The sequence below is a fragment of the Pristis pectinata genome, chromosome 7 (assembly GCF_009764475.1).
Source record: "Pristis pectinata isolate sPriPec2 chromosome 7, sPriPec2.1.pri, whole genome shotgun sequence".
Taxonomy (NCBI): Eukaryota; Metazoa; Chordata; class Chondrichthyes; order Rhinopristiformes; family Pristidae; genus Pristis; species Pristis pectinata.
This window is the reverse complement of record NC_067411.1, coordinates 4,313,433-4,333,158: the sequence shown is the minus strand read 5'-3', so window position 1 is coordinate 4,333,158 and position 19,726 is coordinate 4,313,433. Positions and strand designations below refer to the sequence as shown.

At 49.6% G+C, this 19,726-nt stretch overlaps 1 protein-coding gene across 4 annotated transcripts in view; it reads left to right on the top strand.

Moving 5' to 3' along the window:
- The window catches only part of LOC127572519 (serine/threonine-protein kinase NIM1-like), a 55,293-nt gene that overhangs the window by 21,543 nt on the left and 14,024 nt on the right, over positions 1 to 19,726 (top strand). For 2 of the 4 annotated variants that reach the window (XM_052019884.1, XM_052019882.1), the window contains exon 1: positions 478 to 651. The exons of the other annotated variants lie outside the window; for them this stretch is intronic. The gene's annotated coding sequence lies outside the window, so the exon portion shown is untranslated. Of the gene's footprint in view, positions 1 to 477; positions 652 to 19,726 lie in introns of those variants that run through there. 4 annotated transcript variants of the gene reach the window in all.

Here is a 19,726-nt window from a genome sequence, read left to right as displayed (position 1 = left end):
CAGTCTCTTGTGTGTCCAACTTCTTGTCCTGACCCGGTTCAGCCTGTATGTGACCCCCCAGACCCTCTAATCGAGGGCAATTAGGGATGGGCATTGCCAGTGGCATCCGCACCCGGAGAACCAATGATTCAACGAGGAGAGGGAGTAGGTATCCTGGGGTCAAAATGGTCACCGTGCATTGCAGTTTGTGGGATCTCCCTGTAATTCCAACATTGGAACATTAACTGCATGGCGATTGGACTCGGTCCTGCCAGGGATGTGCCAGGTGCCACAGAAATACAGCTTCCCAGGGAACCTGTCAATCAAAGCAGCAGTTGCGCAGCAACCGGCAAACACTGTTCCCGGGCCGCCCATCAATCACAGGCCAGGAGACGCGCCGATTGGTTGGGAATCGGGATGGAGTCCCGCCCCTGCACCGACCTCCGCCTCCCATTGGCCGGCGGGCCTCTGTCAGTCAGAGCGGAGCGGCGTCCGGCGGGGCAGGTCCGCTCGGGCGGTTGCGGTGCAGGAGCGGCCGACACCGGCGCCGGGCAGCCCGGGACACCGGGACATCCCGCTGAGGCCAGCCAGCGGGTGAGGCAGAGCCTGCGGGCACAGCCGGCCGGTTCACAGGCAGGGCTGGGCGGAGCAACGTATAGGAGGGGCTGAGGGGTGAGTGGACTGTGTACAAGGTGTGATTTATGGGGAGCAAGGGGTTAATGCACTGGGCACAGGATGTGGTCTGTGGGGGGAAGGGGTTAATGGACAGTACAGGATGTGGTCTATGGTGGGGTTAATGGAGTGGGTACAGGATGTGGTCTGTGGGGGGAAGGGGTTAATGCACTCGGCACAGGATGTGGTCTGTGGGGGGAAGGGGTTAATGGACAGTACAGGATGTGGTCTATGGTGGGGTTAATGGAGTGGGTACAGGATGTGGTCTGTGGGGGGAAGGGGTTAATGCACTCGGCACAGGATGTGGTCTGTGGGGGGAAGGGGTTAATGGACAGTACAGGATGTGGTCTATGGTGGGGTTAATGGAGTAGGTACAGGATGTGGTCTGTGGTGGGAAGGGGTTAATGGAGTGTACAGGGTGTGATCTATGGGGTAAAGAGTTAATGGACTGTACAAGGTGCGGTCTATCAGGGGATGGGGCTAATGGAGTGTACAGGTGTGATCTATGGAGGGAATGGGTTAATGGATGGTACATGATGTGGTCTATGGGGTGAAGGGGTTAATGGACGGGGTACAGGATGTGGTCTATCAGGGGAAGGGGTTAATGGAGTGTACAGGGTGTGATTTTTGGAGGGAATGGGTTAATGGGTATAGGATGTGGTCTATGGGGAAAGGGGTTAATGGACTGTGTACAGGGTATGATATATGGGGAAGGGGTTAATGGACTACAGGGTGTGCTGTATAGTGGGGAAGGGGTTAATGTGCTGGGTACAGAGTGTGATCTGTGGGGGAAGGGGTTAATGGGCTGGGTACGGTGTGATCTATGGGGGAAGGGGTTAATGGACTGGCTACAGGGTGTGGTCTATAGAAGGGACGGGTTAATGGACTGTGTAGAGGTTGTGGTCTATAGAAGGGATGGGGATTAATGGACCTCATGGTGTGGTCTATGGGGACAAGGAGTTAATACACTGTACAGGGTATGATCTATAGGAGGGAAGGGAATAATAGATTACAGGGTGTGGTCTCTTGAAGGAGTGGGTTAATAGACTGTGTACAGGATGTGGTCTATAGAAGGGACAGGAGTTAGTAGACTGTACATGGTTTGATCTATGGGGGAAAAGGTTAATGGACTGTGTACAGGGTGTGAGCAATAGGAGCCTTTAAGGGGTTAATGGACTACAGCCTGTGATCTAACAAGTGGACTCGGGGTTAGCAGACAATAGTGAAGGAGATCAAGGGTGGATAGAGTATATGTGCTGGGTGCAATTCATTGAGGGGATCAGAGGTTAATTGACCGTGTGTACAAGGTGCAATCTATAGAAGGGATTTTAATAACGTAAATGCAAGGTGCAATCTATAGAAGGGATTCAGGAGGCTAATAGTATGTATAAGGTTTGATCTATTTAGGAGGTTCAAGGATTAATAGATGGTATCTACTGGGTGCCATGTATTGATTGGGCTCAGTAGTTAATAGACCGTACGTATATACAGGGTGTGATTGATTGAAGGTGTTCACTGGTTAATGGATGGTATTCTGGACACCTTCTGGTGAGGTGCAATCCACTGAGGAAGCTCGGGAGATGAAAATAGGTGAGTATTGACCCATGGGCTGAGACACATTGATTGCAGAGTCTCAGGGGGCTGTGTCAGTGTGGGATCTGTTACGTTCCACAGATGGCTTAGATCAGAATGTTACAGTGGGGTATGTATGCTACATTACAGTGCAGTGTGAGGGGGGTATGAGGGTACAGTTTACCAGACTAGTAATCTAGAGGCCTGGACCAATAATCCAAAGACATGAATTCAGATCTCATCAATCCAGCTGTGGAATTTAAGGTAAGTTAGTAATCAGAAGTTTGGGGATGGAAAGAGAATAACTAGTTTTGGTAATGGTAACCATGAAAATTACCAGTGTGGTAAAATGGACCTGGTTCACTAATGTCCTCAAGGAAGAAATATGGTTGTCCACACTCGCACAGTCTGTTGTGTGACCCACAGGTATGTGACTGGCATTCACTGTGATCCACTCGGTTACATTGTTAGATCTACGCAAGTAAATTCATAAATTGGTAATTGATTTATTATTGTCACACGTACTGAGGTGCAGTGAAAATTTTTGTTTTACATGCCTTCCATACAAATCCTTTCGCATCAGTGCATTGAGGTAGTACAAGGGAAAACAATAACAGAATGCAGAATAAAGTGTCCCAGTTACAGAGAAAGTGCAGTGCAGGCAGACAATAAGGTGCGAGGACCGCGACCAGGTAGATTGTGAGGTCAAGAGACAATCTTATCGTACTAGGGGACCGTTCAATAGTTTTATAACAGTGGGGTAGAAGCTGCCCTTGAGCCTGGTGGTACGTGCTTTCAGGCTTTTGTATCTTCTGCCCGATGGGAGGGGGGAGAAGAGAGAATGTGAGGGGTCTTAGATTATGTTGGCTGCTTTACAGAGAGGAGGCTGGTTTCCGTGATGTGCTAAGCTGTGTCCACAACTCTCCGCAGTTTCTTGTGGTCTCAGACAGAACATTTGCCACACCAAGCTGTGATGCATCTGGATTGGATGCTTTCTATGGTGCATCTATAAAAATTGGTCAGGGTCAATTTCTTTAGCCTCCTGAGGAAGTAGAGGCATTGATGTGCTTTCTTGGCCATAGTCTTTGGACCAGGACAGGCTATTGGTGATGCTTACACACAGGAACTTGAAGCTCTCAACCATCTCCACCTCACCACTGTTGATGTAAACAGGAGTGTGTGTACCACCTCACTTGCTGAAGTCAATAACCGGCTATTTTGTTTTGTTGACATTGAAGGAAAGGTTGTCATGACACCATGTCACTGGGCTCTCTATCTCCTTCCTGTACTCCATGTCATCATTACTTGAGATTTGGCCTGCTACGGTTTTTTTTCAAGCAAGTGTGGTGACTCATTGCAAGCTGCTCTCTGCAGATCTATTCATTACATCTAATACTGAATCCACCATCCGGGCCTCAACTCAACATTGACCCCAGACCCCAGAACATCTCGTACCATCAGGAAAACATGGGTTAGTAAAGCACCCCTGATTACTGCCCCCTGTCCTCCCTCAGCTGATGAATCAGTGCTCTGGAAGTAACACTGGGAGTAGTGAGGGCTTGGAATCACACACCATGGACCAGGCTCCCTCTACACTGTCCCATTGCACACTCCCGGGGTCAGACACAGTGAAGCTCCATCTACACTGTCCTATCACACACTCCCGGGGTCAGACACAGAGTGAAGCTCCCTCTACACTGTCCCATCACACACTCCCGGGGTCAGACACAGAGTGACGCTCCCTCTACACTGTCCCATCACACACTCCTGGGGTCAGACACAGAGTGAAACTCCCTCTACACCGTCCCATCACACACTCCCGTGGTCAGACACAGAGTGAAGTTCCTCCTACTCTGTCGTACCCACCCAGGGCATGAAATGTTATTCCCTTCCTTCACCCTACTTCCCCCTCAGTAGAAAACCACTATTCACCTCCATCCCTCTTACCGTTCTCCCTGGAGTCCTCACCCTCTCACCTGTCCGTATCACACCTCTGTTCCCACATCTCCGGTCACCTTGCCCAGTGCTGATGTTTCCTGGATGTTTCGTAAGTTATGCTCTGATCATCTTACAGAAAACCCATTAGTGAAATGTCTTGTAGTGTTCCATCTCTGGGAGCCGATGTTACTTAAATTTGTGCTGGTTTATTTTAATTTAATCTTCGGTAGCTTTTAAGTTTCTCCCTTCAAAGAAATTCAGGTACCACATCCTGAATAACAAAATAAGGCAGCTTTGAAGAGAAACCTTTTGCAATTGGCTGCATTCAGCTGCAGATGTTGTTTACACTGCTGGTTACTGGTGGTGTTATCAGTCTCCAGCTTCTGGCTGTTCACTAATTGATTCATTTAAATATGAATGTCTGCTTGGACTAGCCATTACCTACGCAAGTGTGCAAGATCAGGAAGTTTGGCTTCTCTTTGGAAAGAGGATAGAGTTTAAAAGTAAGGTCATCAAGAGATGTGGGGATAGTGGTGCTGAGGTTGATCAGGGGTGATCTTGTAGAGGTTTATAAAATCATGAAGGATGCAGACGTTGGATGGTCACGGTCTTTTCCCAGGATAGGGGACTATAAAAGGGACTCTATAGAGGTATATAAGGTGATGAGAGGCATTGATTGGGTAGGTAGAGGCTTTTCCCCAGGGCTGAAATGGTTGCCACAAGAAGACACAGTTTTAAGGTGCTGGGGAGTAGATATAGAGGAGATGTCAGGGGTAAGTTTTTTACTCAGAGAGTGGTGAGTGCGGGGAATGGGCTGCTGGCAACGGTGGTGGAGGCGGATACGATAGGGTCTTTTAAGAGACTTTTGGATAGGTACATGAAGCTGAGTAAAATAGAGGGCTATGGGTAAGCCTAGTAATTTCTAAGGTAGGGACATGTTCGGCACAGCTTTGTGGGCCGAAGGGCTTGAATTGTGCTGTAGGTTTTCTATGTTTCTATTTCCATGGTTCTAAAACTAGAGGGCGTAGGTTTAGGGTGAGAGGGGAGACATTTAAGAGGGACCTGAAGGGCAAGTTTCAGTGATCACCTTACCGGTTCAGGAAGAGGGGCGGAGTGGCTTTTTCCTGGTTGCGGTTTGTCAGGTCCCTGTGTACTGAGATTTTCAATGGGGGAGGGTGCCCAGGGGTCTGAATCATGGAGGCCAGGTACAGATCAGCCATGAGTTTATTGAATGGTGAGATAGGTCCATAGGTCCACGTGTCTTCAGTCGGTTGCCTGCCACATTGAGGGAGGACTGCGTTCTCGATCACAGCGACAGTGCGCAGGGTGTTGCTGGGTGACTTGTCCACCCCGTGCTCTCTCTGACTGCCCAGTCCCCTGCCCTCCTACACTGAAAGCTCGGGGAGCAGCATCTCATTCTGACTTGGGAGGTTGAGATCTTCCAGCTTCAGCGGTGAATTCAACAACTTGAGCCAATAACTCTGCTGTACCCCCCTTGGACCTTCTCCTGAGGGTGGTGGGTGTGTGGGATGAGCCGGCAGAGAAGGTGGTTGAAGCAGTTACAATTACAGTGTTTAAACGACAGAGACATGGTTGCAGGGTGGAGATGATTGGTAATTAAATATCCAAGGGTATCAGGAAATATGGAAGGATAGGCTGGAAGATAAGGGAGATGGGGTAGCGCTCTTAATTAAGAATGAGATCAGGGCGATAGTGAGAGATGATATAAGATCTAAGGCGCAGAATGTTGAGTCCATCTGGGTAGAGATTAGGAATAGTAAAAGGAAAAAGTCACTGGTGGGAGTTGTCTATAGGTCACCGAATTATAACATTACAGTGGCACAGGCAATAAACCAAGGAATATTTGATCCATGTAAGAATGGAACGGCAGTTGTCATGGGAGACTTGAACTTCCACATAGATTGGGCGAATCAATTTGGTCGAGGCAGTCTTGAGGAGGACTTCATAGAAAGCACCCGGCATGATAGCTTTCTTGAACAGCATGTTAGTGAACCTACTGGGGAAAATGCTATCTTAGATCTGGTCCTGTGCAATGAGACAGGTAAAATTAACGATCTTGTAGTTGGGGATCCTCTTGGAAAGAGTGATCACGGTCTGATTGAATTTCTCATACAAATGGACGGTGCAATAGTTTGATCTAAACCCAGTGTATTAAGCCTAAACAAGGGAGACTACAGTGGGATGAGGTAGGAGTTGGCTAGTGTAGACTGGGAACACAGGCTATACGGTGGGACAGTTGAGGAACGGTGAAAGACTTTCAAAGAGATTTTTCACAGTGCTCAACAAAAGTATATTCCAGTCAAAAGCAAGGACAGTAAGGGTGGGGAGAGCCAGCCTTGGATAACTAAGGAAATAAAAGAAGGCATCAAGCTAAAAGCTCATGCATACAAAGTGGCCAGGAGCAGTGGGAAACTGGAAGATTGGGAAAACTTTAAAAAGCAACAAAGAACCACTAAGCAAGGAATAAGGGAAGATTATGAAAGTAAATTAGCACAAAATATAAAAACATCGTAAAAGTCTTTTTATAATTATATAAAGTGGAAAAGTTTGACTAAAGTGAACGTAGTTCCCATGGAAGATGAGAAGGGGGAATTAATATTGGGTAATGTGGAAATGGCCGAGGGTCTTGAACAACTATTTGTGTCGGTCTTCACGGTGGAGGACACGTCTAACATGCCAAATAGAGATGTTATGGTTGCAATGGGAGGTGAGGATCTCAATGCAATTGCTGTCACTAAAGAGGTAGTGATGAGCAAACTAGTGGACCTAAAGGTAGACAAGTCCCCTGGTCCTGATGGGATGCATCCCAGGGTACTGAAAGAAACGGCAGAAGTTATAGTAGAGGCGTTTGTGATAATTTACCAAAATTCTCTGGACTCTGGACTGGTCCCGGCAGATTGGAAGACAGTGAATGTCACACCACTGTTTAAAGAAGGATGTAGGCAAAAGGCAGGTAACTATAGGCCAGTTAACTTAACGTCTGTAGTCGGGAAAATGCTTGAAGCTATCATTAAGGAAGAAATAGCGAGACATCTGGATAGAAGTGGTTCCATCAGGCAGACACAGCATGGATTCAGGAAGGGCAGGTCCTGTTTGACAAACTTACTGGAGTTCTTTGAGGATATAATGAGCGCAGTGGATAGAGGGGAACAGGTGGATGTTGTATATTTGGATCTTCAGAAGGCATTCGATAAGGTGCCGCATAAAAGACTTATCCATAAGATAAGGATGCGTGGTGTTGGGGGTCATGTATTCTCTCTCCTCGACCCGCTCCCCAACCCCCTCTCTCTCTCCCCAACCTCCCCTCCCCCCCCCACTAGTTTGTGCCACATGCTGTACTCTGTGTGAGACAGCGTGCGTTTGTTGGGATTACTGGGTTACTTGCTGACGGTTACCTTGCCGACGATGATTCCTCTGTCACCTCACTGAGTGCACTAATCCACTGGAGATTAACCTGTGCACAGAGCAGGTCAATAAGACATATTGTCCCACACGGCTATACCACTAAATATAAAGCTTAATTTTTCTAAACAAAAGGCTGGCGGCAGCTCCTTAACCCCTCGAGTCCCGCTGCACTGCCCAGGGAACAAGCAGAGAATAGGATTCACTGCAACATCATCTGTAACACAACATCAGTCTTCAGCCTCAGATGGGTCAGTGGGGAGAACGGGCAGAGGTTCATGTTTATGGTGACTGCGTGCAAGCAAACAGGAGAGGACTATGCTCTGGTCCTGTGTGGTGTGTGGATTAACAGGTATCATGGGTTAGATGCAGAGGGAAGCAGCCTGTGTCCCTCACAGAGCCATCCCTCAATGTGCATTACCTCCTACATATCATATTAATCAATTGGTCATTGGTTTATTATTGTCACATGTACTGAGGTACAGTGAAAAACTTTTGCATGCCATCCATACAGATCATTTCATCACATCAGTGCATCGAGGTAGTACAAGGGAAAACAATAACAGAATGCAGAATAAGGTGTTACATGTACAGAGAAAGTGCAGTGCAGGCAGACACTAAGGTGCAAGGTCATAATGAGGTAGATTGTGAGGTCTAGAGTCCACTTTATTGTATTAGGGAACTATTCAGTAGTCCTGTAACAGCGGGATAAAGGCTGTCCTTGAGCCTGGTGGTACGTTCTTTCAGGCATTTGTATCTTCTGCCTGATGGGAGGGGGGGGAAGAGAGATGTCCGGGGTGGGTGGGGTCTTTGATTATGTTGGCTGCTTTACCGAGGCAGCAAGAAGTGTAGACAGAGTCCATGGAGGGGAGGCTGGTGCTTGTGATGGACTGGGCTGGGTTAACACAATGTAGAAGTCCATTGTGCCCAAATCCAGACCCCAGCATGTCCCATCCCCTCTCTCATTTCTCTGCGCCTTATTCTCACTCCCCTGCCCATCAATTTCCTTTGCTTCTTTTTCCACCCACCCACTTGGGCTAATTAACCCATCGACCCGCATGTCTGTGGGATGTGGGAGGAAACTGGAGCACCCGGGGGAAACCCACGCGGTCGCAGGGAGAACGTGCAAACTCAAAGCTCAGACAGCACCAGAAGTCAGGATTGAACCCAGGTCACTGGAACTGTGAGACAGCAGCAAGGCTCTGCAACCCTGTGTGAGTCTGGCATTAGTTTGCTAAATTCGGACTGGCTTTGTTGCATAAGTTCACGGCCAGTTGAAATCCTTCTATGGCAGATTGGATTGTAGAAATCTTTCTTCCCCATCAACCTGTTATAGAGCTGTACATCAGAATCAGGTTTATTATCACTGACTTATATGAAGTGAAATGTGTTGTTTTGCAGCAGCAGTCCAGTGCAAAGACATAATATTACTATAAAAATAAATCAATAGTGCAAAAGAGGAATAACGAGGTAGTGTTCATGGGTTCATGGACCGTTCAGAAATCTGATGGCGGAGGGGAAGAAGCTGTTCCTGAATCGTTGAGTGTGGGTCTTCAGGCTCCTGTACCTCCTCCCCGATGGTAGTAACGAGAAGAGGGCATGTCCCGGGTGGTGAGGGTCCTTAGTGATGGATGCCGCCTTCTTGAGGCACCGCCTCTTGAAGATGTCCTGGTGGGGAGGGTTGTGCCCGTGATGGAGTCTACAACCCTCTGTGGCCTCCTGCGATCTTGTGCATTGGAGCCTCCGTACCAGGGTGTGATGCAACCAGTCAGAATGCTCCCCACCGTACATCTATAGAAATTTGTGAGAGTCTTTGGTGATATATCGAATCTCCTCAAACTCCTAACAAAGTAGAGTCGCTGGTGTGCCTCCTTCTTGATTGCATCAATGTGTTGGGCCCAGGATAGATCCTCCAAGATGTTGGTGCCCAGGAACTTGAGGCTGCTCACCCTCTCCACCACTGACCTCTCAGTGAGGACTGGTGTGCGTACAGCATAGAAACAGGCCCTTCGGCCCATCGCATCTATGCTGACCGTCGTGCCTATCTATCTTGCCTGCATTAATTCCATATCCCTCTGTGCCCTGCTCATTCAAGTACCTGTCCAGATGCTTCTTAAATGTTGTTACTGTTCCTGCCTCCTCTGGCAGCTTGTTCCAGGTACAGACTGCTCTTTGTGTGAAAAATTTGCCCCTCAGATTCCCTCTCACCTTAAACCTCTGCCCTCTAGTTTTGGGTACCCCTAACGTGGGAAACAGACTCTGGCTATCGACCTTATTTACGTCTCTCATAATTATACCTCTGTAAGGTCACCCCTCAGCCTCCTTCACTCCAGGGACAACAAGCCCAGTCCATCCAATCTCTCCCCATTACTGAAGTCCTCTAATCCAGGTAACTTCCTGGTAAATCTCCTCTGCACTCTCTGCGGTTCATAATATTCCCACAACCGGTGAGAGGACAAACCTGGGAAAGAGTGACCTCTGAGCAGGATACAAACAGAACGTACCAGTGGGCTACAACTGCACAGGGCACTGGTGTGAGCACATCCGCAGAACTGTATACAGTTTTGATCTCCTAATTTAAGGACTGGAGGCAGTTTGTAGAAGGTTCATCAGTAATGAAGGGAGTTACCTTGTGGGGAAAGGTTGGATCTGCTCACATTGATATTTAGAAGAATGGGAGGTAATCATTATTGAGGAGGATTGTGAGGGAGATGCTGGGAGATGCTTCTCCCTGTGGCAAGAAACTAGGATGAGGGAGCAGAATTAAGGGGTCATCTTTTTAGGATGATGAGGAGGAACTTTTTAAAACTTTGGAATTCTGTACCCCTGGAGAATAGTGCAGGGGGGAGTTATGGAATATATTCCAGGCGGAAGTGACACACTTTCCATCTGGGGGGGGGTGTCAAGGGTCAGGAGCCGAGGCCAAGATCTGATCAGCCACCATTGCTGAGGATGGGCAGAATGTTCTTCTTCCTTTGCCCCTGGTGTGGATGTTAACCTCCCTCTTAACTGTCCTGGTGTGGTTCACTGAAGCTGTTGGAGCAGTTTCCACATTCTCAGCTCCCTCTGGGTGAACAAGACCCTCTGGAACTTCCAAATTTATTAATGAACGTTTAAAAAAACTGCAGATGCTGGAAACCTGAAACAAAAATCAGAAAATGTCAGAAACACTCAGCAGATCAGGCAGCATCTGTGGAGAGAGAAACAGTTAAAATTTCAGGTCGAAGACCCTTCTTTGTTAATGACCAATATCATTAAGAACATAGTACAGCACAGAACAGGCCCTTCAGCCCACAATGTTGTGCCGACATAGCTAACCCCTCCTACCTACAGAATGCCCACATCCCTCCATTTTCCTCTCATTCATGTGCCCATCCAAACCCCTCTTAAAAGCCCCCAAAGAATTTGCCTCCACCACCCTATCAGGCAACGCATTCCAGGCATCCACCACTCTCTCAGTAAAAAATGTACCCCTCACGTCTGTTCTGAACCTACCCCCTCTCACCTTAAATTCATGCCCTCTGGTATTGGATCGCTCAATAATGGGGAAAAAGATATTGCTTGTCCACCCTATCTATGCCCCTCATCATTTTAGACACTTCCAACAGATCACCCCTCAGCCTCTGCCACTCCAGAGAAAAGAGCCCAAGTTTGTCCAGCCTCTCCTGATAGCACATACCCTCTAATCCAGGCAGCATCCTGGTAAACCTCCTCTGCACCCTCTCTAAAGCCTCGACATCCTTCCTGTAGTGAGGTGACCAGAACTGCACGCAATAGTCTAAATGCAGCCTAACCAGAGTTCTATAGAGATGTATCATAACTTCTTGACTCCTGTACTCAATACCCCAAATAATAAAAGCAAGCATTCCATAAGCCTTCTTAACCACCCTGTCTACCTGTGTCGCCACTTTCAGTGAGCCATGGACTTGCACCCCAAGGTCTCTCTGCTCTTCAACACATTGGCCCCATTCCCCCTCCCTTTATTTCCCTGTATTTTCTCCCACACATTCCCAATCCTCCTTTGATCCGTTTATAACTTAATTAACTTACCAGTGCGTCTTTGGGATGGAACCGGAGCACCCGGGGCAATCCCACGCAGTCACAGCGAGAACGTGCGGACTCCACGCGGACCGCACCCGGGGTCTCTGTACCTGGGAGGTGGCGGCACTAACTAGGGGCAGCATGGTGGCACAGCGGGTAGAGCCACTGCCTCATAGCAGCAGAGACCTGGGTTCGATCCCGACCTCTGGCGCTGTCTGTGTGGAGTTTGCACGTTCTCCCTGTGACCCCCTGGGTTTCCCCCGGGTACTCCGGTTTCCTCCCACATCCCAAAGCCGGGTGGGTCAGTAGATTAATTGGCCGCTGTAGGTGTTTAGGTGAGGGGTGGAATCTAGGGGAGTTGATGGGAAGGTGGAATGATTGTAGGATTTAGTGTAAATGCATGATTGATGGTCGGCCCAGACTCGATGGGCCAAAGTGCCTGTTTCTGTGCTAATTCTCTCTGTGTGACTACTTGCTGTGCAGCGTGCCTCCATAACTTTCAGTGACCACTCTTTATTAATGACTCTTCAACATTCACCTCGTTATAGGAAGGATGTGGAGGCGTTGGAAAGGGTTCAGAGGAGATTTACCAGATGCTGCCTGGATTAGAGAGTATGCATTATGAGGAGAGACTGAGGGAGCTGGGGCTTTACTTTTTGGAGAGAAGGAGGATGAGAGGAGACATGATAGAGGTATACAAAATATTAAGAGGAATAGATAGAGTGGACAGCCAGCGCCTCTTTCCCAGGGCACCAATGCTCAATACAAGAGGGCATGGCTTTAAAGTAATGGGTGGGAAGTTCAAGGGAGATATCAGAGGAAGGTTTTTTACCCAGAGAGTGGTTGGGGCATGGAATGCGCTGCCTGAGGTGGTGGTGGAGGCAGGTACACTGGTCAAATTCAAGAGATTACTGGATAAGCATATGGAGGAATTTAAAATAGAGGGATATGTGGGAGGAAGGGGTTAGATAGTCTTAGGTGAGGTTTAAAGGTCTGCACAACATGGTGGGCTGAAGGGCCTGTATTGTGCTGTACTGTTCTATTAATGACAGTCCGCTATTAATAACAATCCTGTATTAATGACTTCCCAATATTACTGTCCTTGTATTGTGATTTCCCCAGATTATTAACTCCATTAATGACAATCCTGTATTACGGAGTCCTACATTAATACCATTCTGGTGGCTGCCTTGCATTTTGTTAATGATCCTCTGCATTAATGACAATCCAATAGTAATGTTGTGCAGATTAATTACTTTGCTTTATTAATGATGATCCTGTATTAAGAACCCTCCTGTCATTATGCCTGCCTTGTATTAATGACCATCCTATATGAGTATCTCCTATATTAGTAACGATCCTCTTTTAATGACTGTCTTCTGTTAATGACTCGACTGTCTTAGTTGTCCCTTTTTGTTTTACAAATCGTTTATTCACTAAAAGCACTACAAAAAAACACCCGATATCAAATACAGCACATCAAATACAGAAACTAGACAAAACTAATACCCGCGCAACACTACGCCCGCCTCTTAGTTGCCCTTCTATACTAATGCCTTGTGGCGACTCACCGTTTAGTCGGGCGAACCGGCTCGGCAGTCGGGTCGCGCGGCGTCGGAGCGACGAGGCCCAAGACGGCGGCGGGCCTCGTCTTTCCCGAGCGACGGGGAGAACCCGCGCGCGGGAAAGTCTTGATGACGTAGTACTTACGTCATTGCCGGTTGCTTTGGACGGGAACAGTCTCCCTTAAAGAGCCCGCGCAAGGCGGGAAAATAAACCACTTCTTGTTCGACAATCCTTCGACTAGCGTCTCGTTTTATTTCGCAGTAGCAACCGCTACATTGGTGACCCCGACGGTCCAAACGGATTTTGGACCCGCGCAATGGCCGACAGCACAGCAGCCAACGCAGTGGCCCTCAAGCTGCCCACCTTTTGGTCACTTCGGCCCAGCGTCTTGTTTGACCAAGCCGAAGCACAATTCCACCTTCGGCAGATCACCTCCGAATCCACGAAGTACTACCATGTGGTTAGCTCGCTGGACCAAGAGACAGCTGTCCAGGTTGGAGACTTCATCCAGTCGCCTCCGGAGTAAGATAAGTACCCGGCTTTCAAAGACCTTTTGATTCGGACCTTCGGCCTCTCCCGTCGTGAGCGCGCTGCCCGCCTGCTTCATCTGGACGGCCTGGGGGACACATCCCCATCCGCCCTAATGAATGAGATGCTGGCATTGGCCGAGGGACACAAGCCATGCCTGATGTTCGAACAGGCCTTCCTCGAACAGCTGCCCGATGACATCCACCTGTTGTTAGCTGACGCCGACTTCAGCAACCCTCGTGAGGTGGCCGCCTGGGCAGATGTCCTGTGGAGGGCCAAGCGCGAGAGCGGCTCGTCCGTCAGTCGAATCACCAGGCCGCGAGCCCAACGCCCGCCTCGCCCGGCCCCAGCAACCGAGCAACCACACCCCAGGAACGCAGACGACGACACGGGTGACCAGCTGTGCTTCTACCATCAGAGGTGGGGTGCGGAGGCCCGTCGATGCCGCCCACCCTGCAAGTTTCAGGGAAACGCCAGGGCCAGCCGCCACTGATGGCTACGGCGGCTGGCCGCCGACAGAGCCTCCTATTCATTCAGGACAAGAAATCTGGACGGCGTTTCCTCCTTGATACTGGAGCGGAGGTCAGTATTTTGCCCCCGACCGGCCGCGACACTCGTAACAGGCCACCCGGTCCTCTACTCAATGCCGCCAACGGTACAACGATACGGTCTTTCGGCACCCGTACACTTCAATTACAATTCGGCGTCAGCCGTTTTACCTGGACCTTTACCCTTGCCACGGTCGCCCGACCACTCCTAGGAGCTGATTTCCTTTGGGCCCACAACCTGTTAGTCGACCTGCGAGGGAAGCGGTTGGTCCACTCTAGCACCTTCCAGACCTATCCCCTGGGAGAAATCAGCACACCAGCCCCGCGCCTGGACTCCATTTCCCTTTCTGGCGACGATTTCGCCAAGCTCCTAGCCGAATTCCCATCAATTTTGGCACCTTCGTTTACAAATTCTAGGCCCAAACACGGGGTACGACACCACATCATTACTACAGGGCAACCCCTTCATGCCCGAGCACGACAATTACCTCCAGACAAACTCTGCCTGGCAAAGGAAGAGTTCCGTCACATGGAGGAGCTGGGGATTGTTCGCAGGTCAGACAGCCCCTGGGCCTCCCCCCTGCACATGGTCCCCAAAGCCACCGGAGGGTGGAGGCCCTGCGGCGACTACCGCAGGCTGAATGATGCTACCACCTCGGACTGCTATCCCATCCCTCACGTCCAGGACTTCGCAGCGAACTTACACGGGGTCCGCATCTTTTCCAAAGTGGACCTCGTTCGGGGATACCACCAAATCCCGGTCCATCCGGATGACGTCCCCAAGATTGCGATTATCACCCCATTCGGCCTGTTCGAATTCCTTCGGATGCCGTTCGGCCTTAAGAACGCCGCGCAGACTTTCCAGCGGCTGATGGACGTGGTAGGCCGAGACCTGGACTTCGTGTTCATTTACTTAGACGACATACTGATCGCCAGCCGTAACCACCAGGAACACCTTTCCCACCTCCGCCAGCTGTACTCCCGCCTCCGGGATTTCGGCCTCACGATCAACCAGTCCAAGTGCCAATTCGGACTTGACTCTATCGATTTCCTCGGCCACAAAATCACCAGCGACGGGGCAACACCCCTACCCGCCAAGGTGGACGCTATCCGCCATTTTGCCCGCCCTGACACAGTCAAAGGCCTACAGGAATTCCTTGGGATGGTCAACTTTTACCATTGGTTCATCCCTGCAGCAGCCCGTATCATGCGCCCTCTGTTCTCGCCGCTGGCTGGTAAGGACAAGGACATCGCCTGGACTGAAGAGGCTGCGGCTGCTTTCGTTAAGGCCAAAGACGCCCTGGCAGATGCCACGACGCTTGTACACCCTAGGACTGATGTCCTGACTGCCCTCACGGTAGATGCGCCCAACACCGCGGTGGGTGGGGTACTGCAACAGCTACTCGAAGGCCGCTAGCAACCCTTGGCATTTTTCAGCAAGCACCTTAGACCGCCCGAACTGAAGTACAGTGCTTTTGATCGGGAACTTCTAGCACTGTAGCTGGCGGTCCGGCATTTCCGATACTTTCTGGAAGGCAGGCCTTTCACCGCTTTCACCGATCATAAGCCTTTGTCCTTTGCCTTCTCCAAAGTCTCCGATCCCTGGTCAGCTCGTCAGCAGAGACATTTATCCTACATTTCCGAATTCACAACTGACATCCAACATGTCTCCGGAAAGGATAATGTCGTTGCTGATGCACTTTCCAGACCAACCATCCAAAACCTATCCTTGGGTGTCGACTACACGGCCCTAGCTGACGCACAGCAAGCCGATGACGAACTGCCCGGCTACAGAGCCACAGTCTCGGGCCTGCAGCTCCGAGATTTCTTGGTTGGTCCAGGTCAGCGGACCCTACTTTGCGACATTGCGACTGGTCAGCCCCGCCCTATAGTCCCTGCAGCCTGGCGGAGACGCGTTTTTGACTCGGTACATGGGTTGGCGCACCAGTCCATCAGATCTACTGTCCGACTGGTCGCCAGCAAGTTTGTCTGGCATGGCCTGCGCAAACAACTCAGTGAGTGGGCCAGGACTTGTCCGCACTGCCAGACGTCAAAAATCCAGCGACACACCAAGGTCCCACCACAGCAGTTCGAGCCTACCCGTAGGAGGTTTGACCAAATACACGTTGACCTCGTGGGCCCTCTGCCGGTTTCAAGAGGAGCACGGTACCTCCTTACCATCGTGGACCGGTTCACGAGGTGGCCTGAGGCTACCCCCCTGACTGACATCACAACTGATTCCTGCGCCAGGGCGCTGCTCACAACTTGGGTCTCACGTTTTGGTGTTCCGGCCCACATCACTTCAGACAGGGGCACCCAATACACTTCCAGTCTCTGGGCTGCATTAGCGAACCTGCTAGTGACGCAGCTGCACACCACCACGGCCTACCATCCTCAATCAAACGGCTTGGTGGAACGTTTTCACCGCCATCTGAAATCAGCCTTGATGGCACGCCTGAAGGGTCCTAACTGGGTTGACGAGCTGCCTTGGGTCCTGCTCGGCATACGCACTGCCCCCAAAGAAGACTTTCGCACTTCGTCAGCTGAGCTTGTGTACGGGGCGCCCCTAGTTGTCCCCAGGGATTTCATACCTGCCCTTCGGGACCAAGGGGAACAACCCCCAGCAGTCCTACAAAGACTGCGCGAGAAGCTTGGCGACTTGGCCCCGATTCCCACCTCACGGCACGGTCAAGCCCCATCCTGCCAGCCCAAGGAACTACGGGACTGTAAGTTTGTTTTCGTTCGCAGGGGCACACCTCGGGCGCCATTGCAACGACCATATGAGGGACCGTTCCGAGTCATACGGAATAATGGATCCACCTTTATTTTGGACATTGGAGGCAGGGAACAGGTTTTCACGGCGGACCGCCTCAAACCGGCCCATTTGGATCTGCAACAACCTGTCGAGGTTGCAACGCTGCGACGCAGAGGCCGGCCCCCTAAACGGCAGCTGGCACAGCCCGCGGACCTTGGGGACTGTATCGCCGGTTCTGGGGGGGGGGTTGTGTGGCGACTCACCGTTTAGTCGGGCGAACCGGCTCGGCAGTCGGGTCGCGCGGCGTCGGAGCGACGAGGCTCAAGATGGCGGCGGGCCTCGTCTTTCCCGAGCGACAGGGAGAACCCGCGCGCGGGAAAGTCTTGATGACGTAGTACTTACGTCATTGCCAGTTGCTTTGGGCGGGAACAGTCTCCCTTAAAGATCCCGTGCAAGGCGGGAAAATAAACCACTTCTTGTTCGACAATCATCCGACTAGCGTCTTGTTTTATTTCGCGGTAGCAACCGCTACAGCCTTCTATATTAATATCTCCTATATTGATACACGTTTATTAATGACTGGTCTGTGGTAACAGCTGTATTGTTAACTATTACAGGTTAATAACTCTCCTATATTAACGACTGTCCCAGTGCAATCCATTTCCCGTGTTAATGAGTCGGATATTAATAATAATCCTGTATTAAACACTGTCCTGTTACAGATACTCCAGGATTAATGACTGTACAATATCAGTGACTCTCCAATGTGGATGATTCCTGTATTAGTGATAATCCCATATTAAATGACTGTGTTAATAGCTTTTCTACATTAATATTCCTGTATTAGTAATTCCCATATTAATGACTTTTCTGTATCAATGACTATCCTAAGGTAATGACTTGTATAAATGCCATTCCTGTGTTAATGATATCCCTGCATTGTTAACTGTACTGCATTACTGACTCCCCAAAATTAACAAAGACCTATTAATGACTATCCTTTAACGTCACAAATGGCAACGTCGTTTCTATGTCAATCTTATCATAGAATCTCAGAACGGCTACATTATAGGAAGAAGCCATTCGGCCCATTGAGACAATACTAGCTACTTCCCTGCCACTTCCTCTCTGTGGTCTTTTAAATTCCTTCCTCTCCGGTACACATCCCTGTTGAATCCTACAACTGAATCTGCCTCCCCTGCTCTCCTTCCATGTCCTAACCACTCACTCTGGAGAAGATGCTCCTTGTGTCCATTTTGTTTCCTTGGCCACTCACTTTCATTCTCTTCTGATGAAGGATCCTGGACCTTGAAACATGAATCGTTCCTCTCTCCATGGATGCTGCCTGACCTGCTGAGTGTTTCTAGCATTTTCTGTTTTATTTCTGATTTCCAACATCCATAGTTTTCTGATTTTTACCTTCGTTCTGTGTCCCCAGTTCTTAATCCCTCTGCGAATTGAAACCTTTTCCCTCTATTTAATCTATACCCTTCATGATTTTAAATCCCTCTATCAAAACCCCTCACAACCTCCTCTGTTCCAAGGAGATCAACCTCGGCCTCCAGTCTATCCATAAAACTAAAGTCCCCCATCCCAGGAATCTTTATGGTAAATCTCTTCCGCACCCTCTCCAGACCTTCCAAGCTTTCCTGAGGTATGGTGCCAGAACTGGACATAGTAGCCCAGCTGTGGCCAAGCCCGTGTTTTATAAACATTCATCATGATGTTCTGCTCTTGTACACTCTGTGTATATAAAGCCAAGGATCCTTTGTGCTTTTTTGAAACACTTTCTCAACTTGTCCTGCCTTTTGGTATTGGTAATCAGTTTATTGTTGACACATGTTCCGAGATACAGTGAACAGCTTTTGTGTGTGTGCCATCCAGACAGATCATTCCGTACGTAAGTACATTGAGGTAATAGAAAGGAAAACAGAATGCAGAATAAAGTGTTACAGTTACAGAGAAAGTGCAGTGCAGGCAGACAATAAGGTGCAAGGGCCACGACGAGGTAGATTGTGAGATCAAGAGTTCACCTTTTAGCATAAGAGAGGTCCATTCAAGAATCTGATAACAGCGGGATAGAAGCTGTCCTTGAGCCTGGTGGTATGTGTTCTCAGGCTTTTGTATCTTCTGCCCAATGGGAGGGGGGCAGAAGAGAGAATGTCTGGGGTGGGTGGGGTCTTGGATTATGTCGGCTGCTTTGCCGAGGCAGCGAGAAGTGTAGACGGTTTCAATGGAGGGGAGATGTACCAGTGAGCTCTTCAATGAAGTAGCTCAATGGCACCGTTAGTGGAGCCACTGCCTCGGGTTCATTCCTGACCTCCTGCTGTCTGCGTGTAGTTTGCACCTTCTCCACGTGACCGTGTGGGTTTCCTCCGGATGCTCCGGTTTCCTCCCACATCCCACAGACGTGCGGGTCAGTAGGTTAATCAGCCCCTGAAAATTGCCCCAGGTTTAGTGTACAGCAGGAGAACTGGGGGAAGGTGAAGGGAAATCAGTGCGGGTATGGGTATGAGGGCAATGCTCCAGCTGGCCTAGACTCGATGGGCCAAATGGCCTCTTGCGCCCTAAGGAAATATGAGTACATGTGGGTAACGTGTCTGGACATGAGCCTCAACCGTATTGGTGTTGGTTTATTATTGTCACTTGTACTGAGGTACAGTGAAAAACTTGTCTTGCATAATGATCGTACAGGTCAATTCAT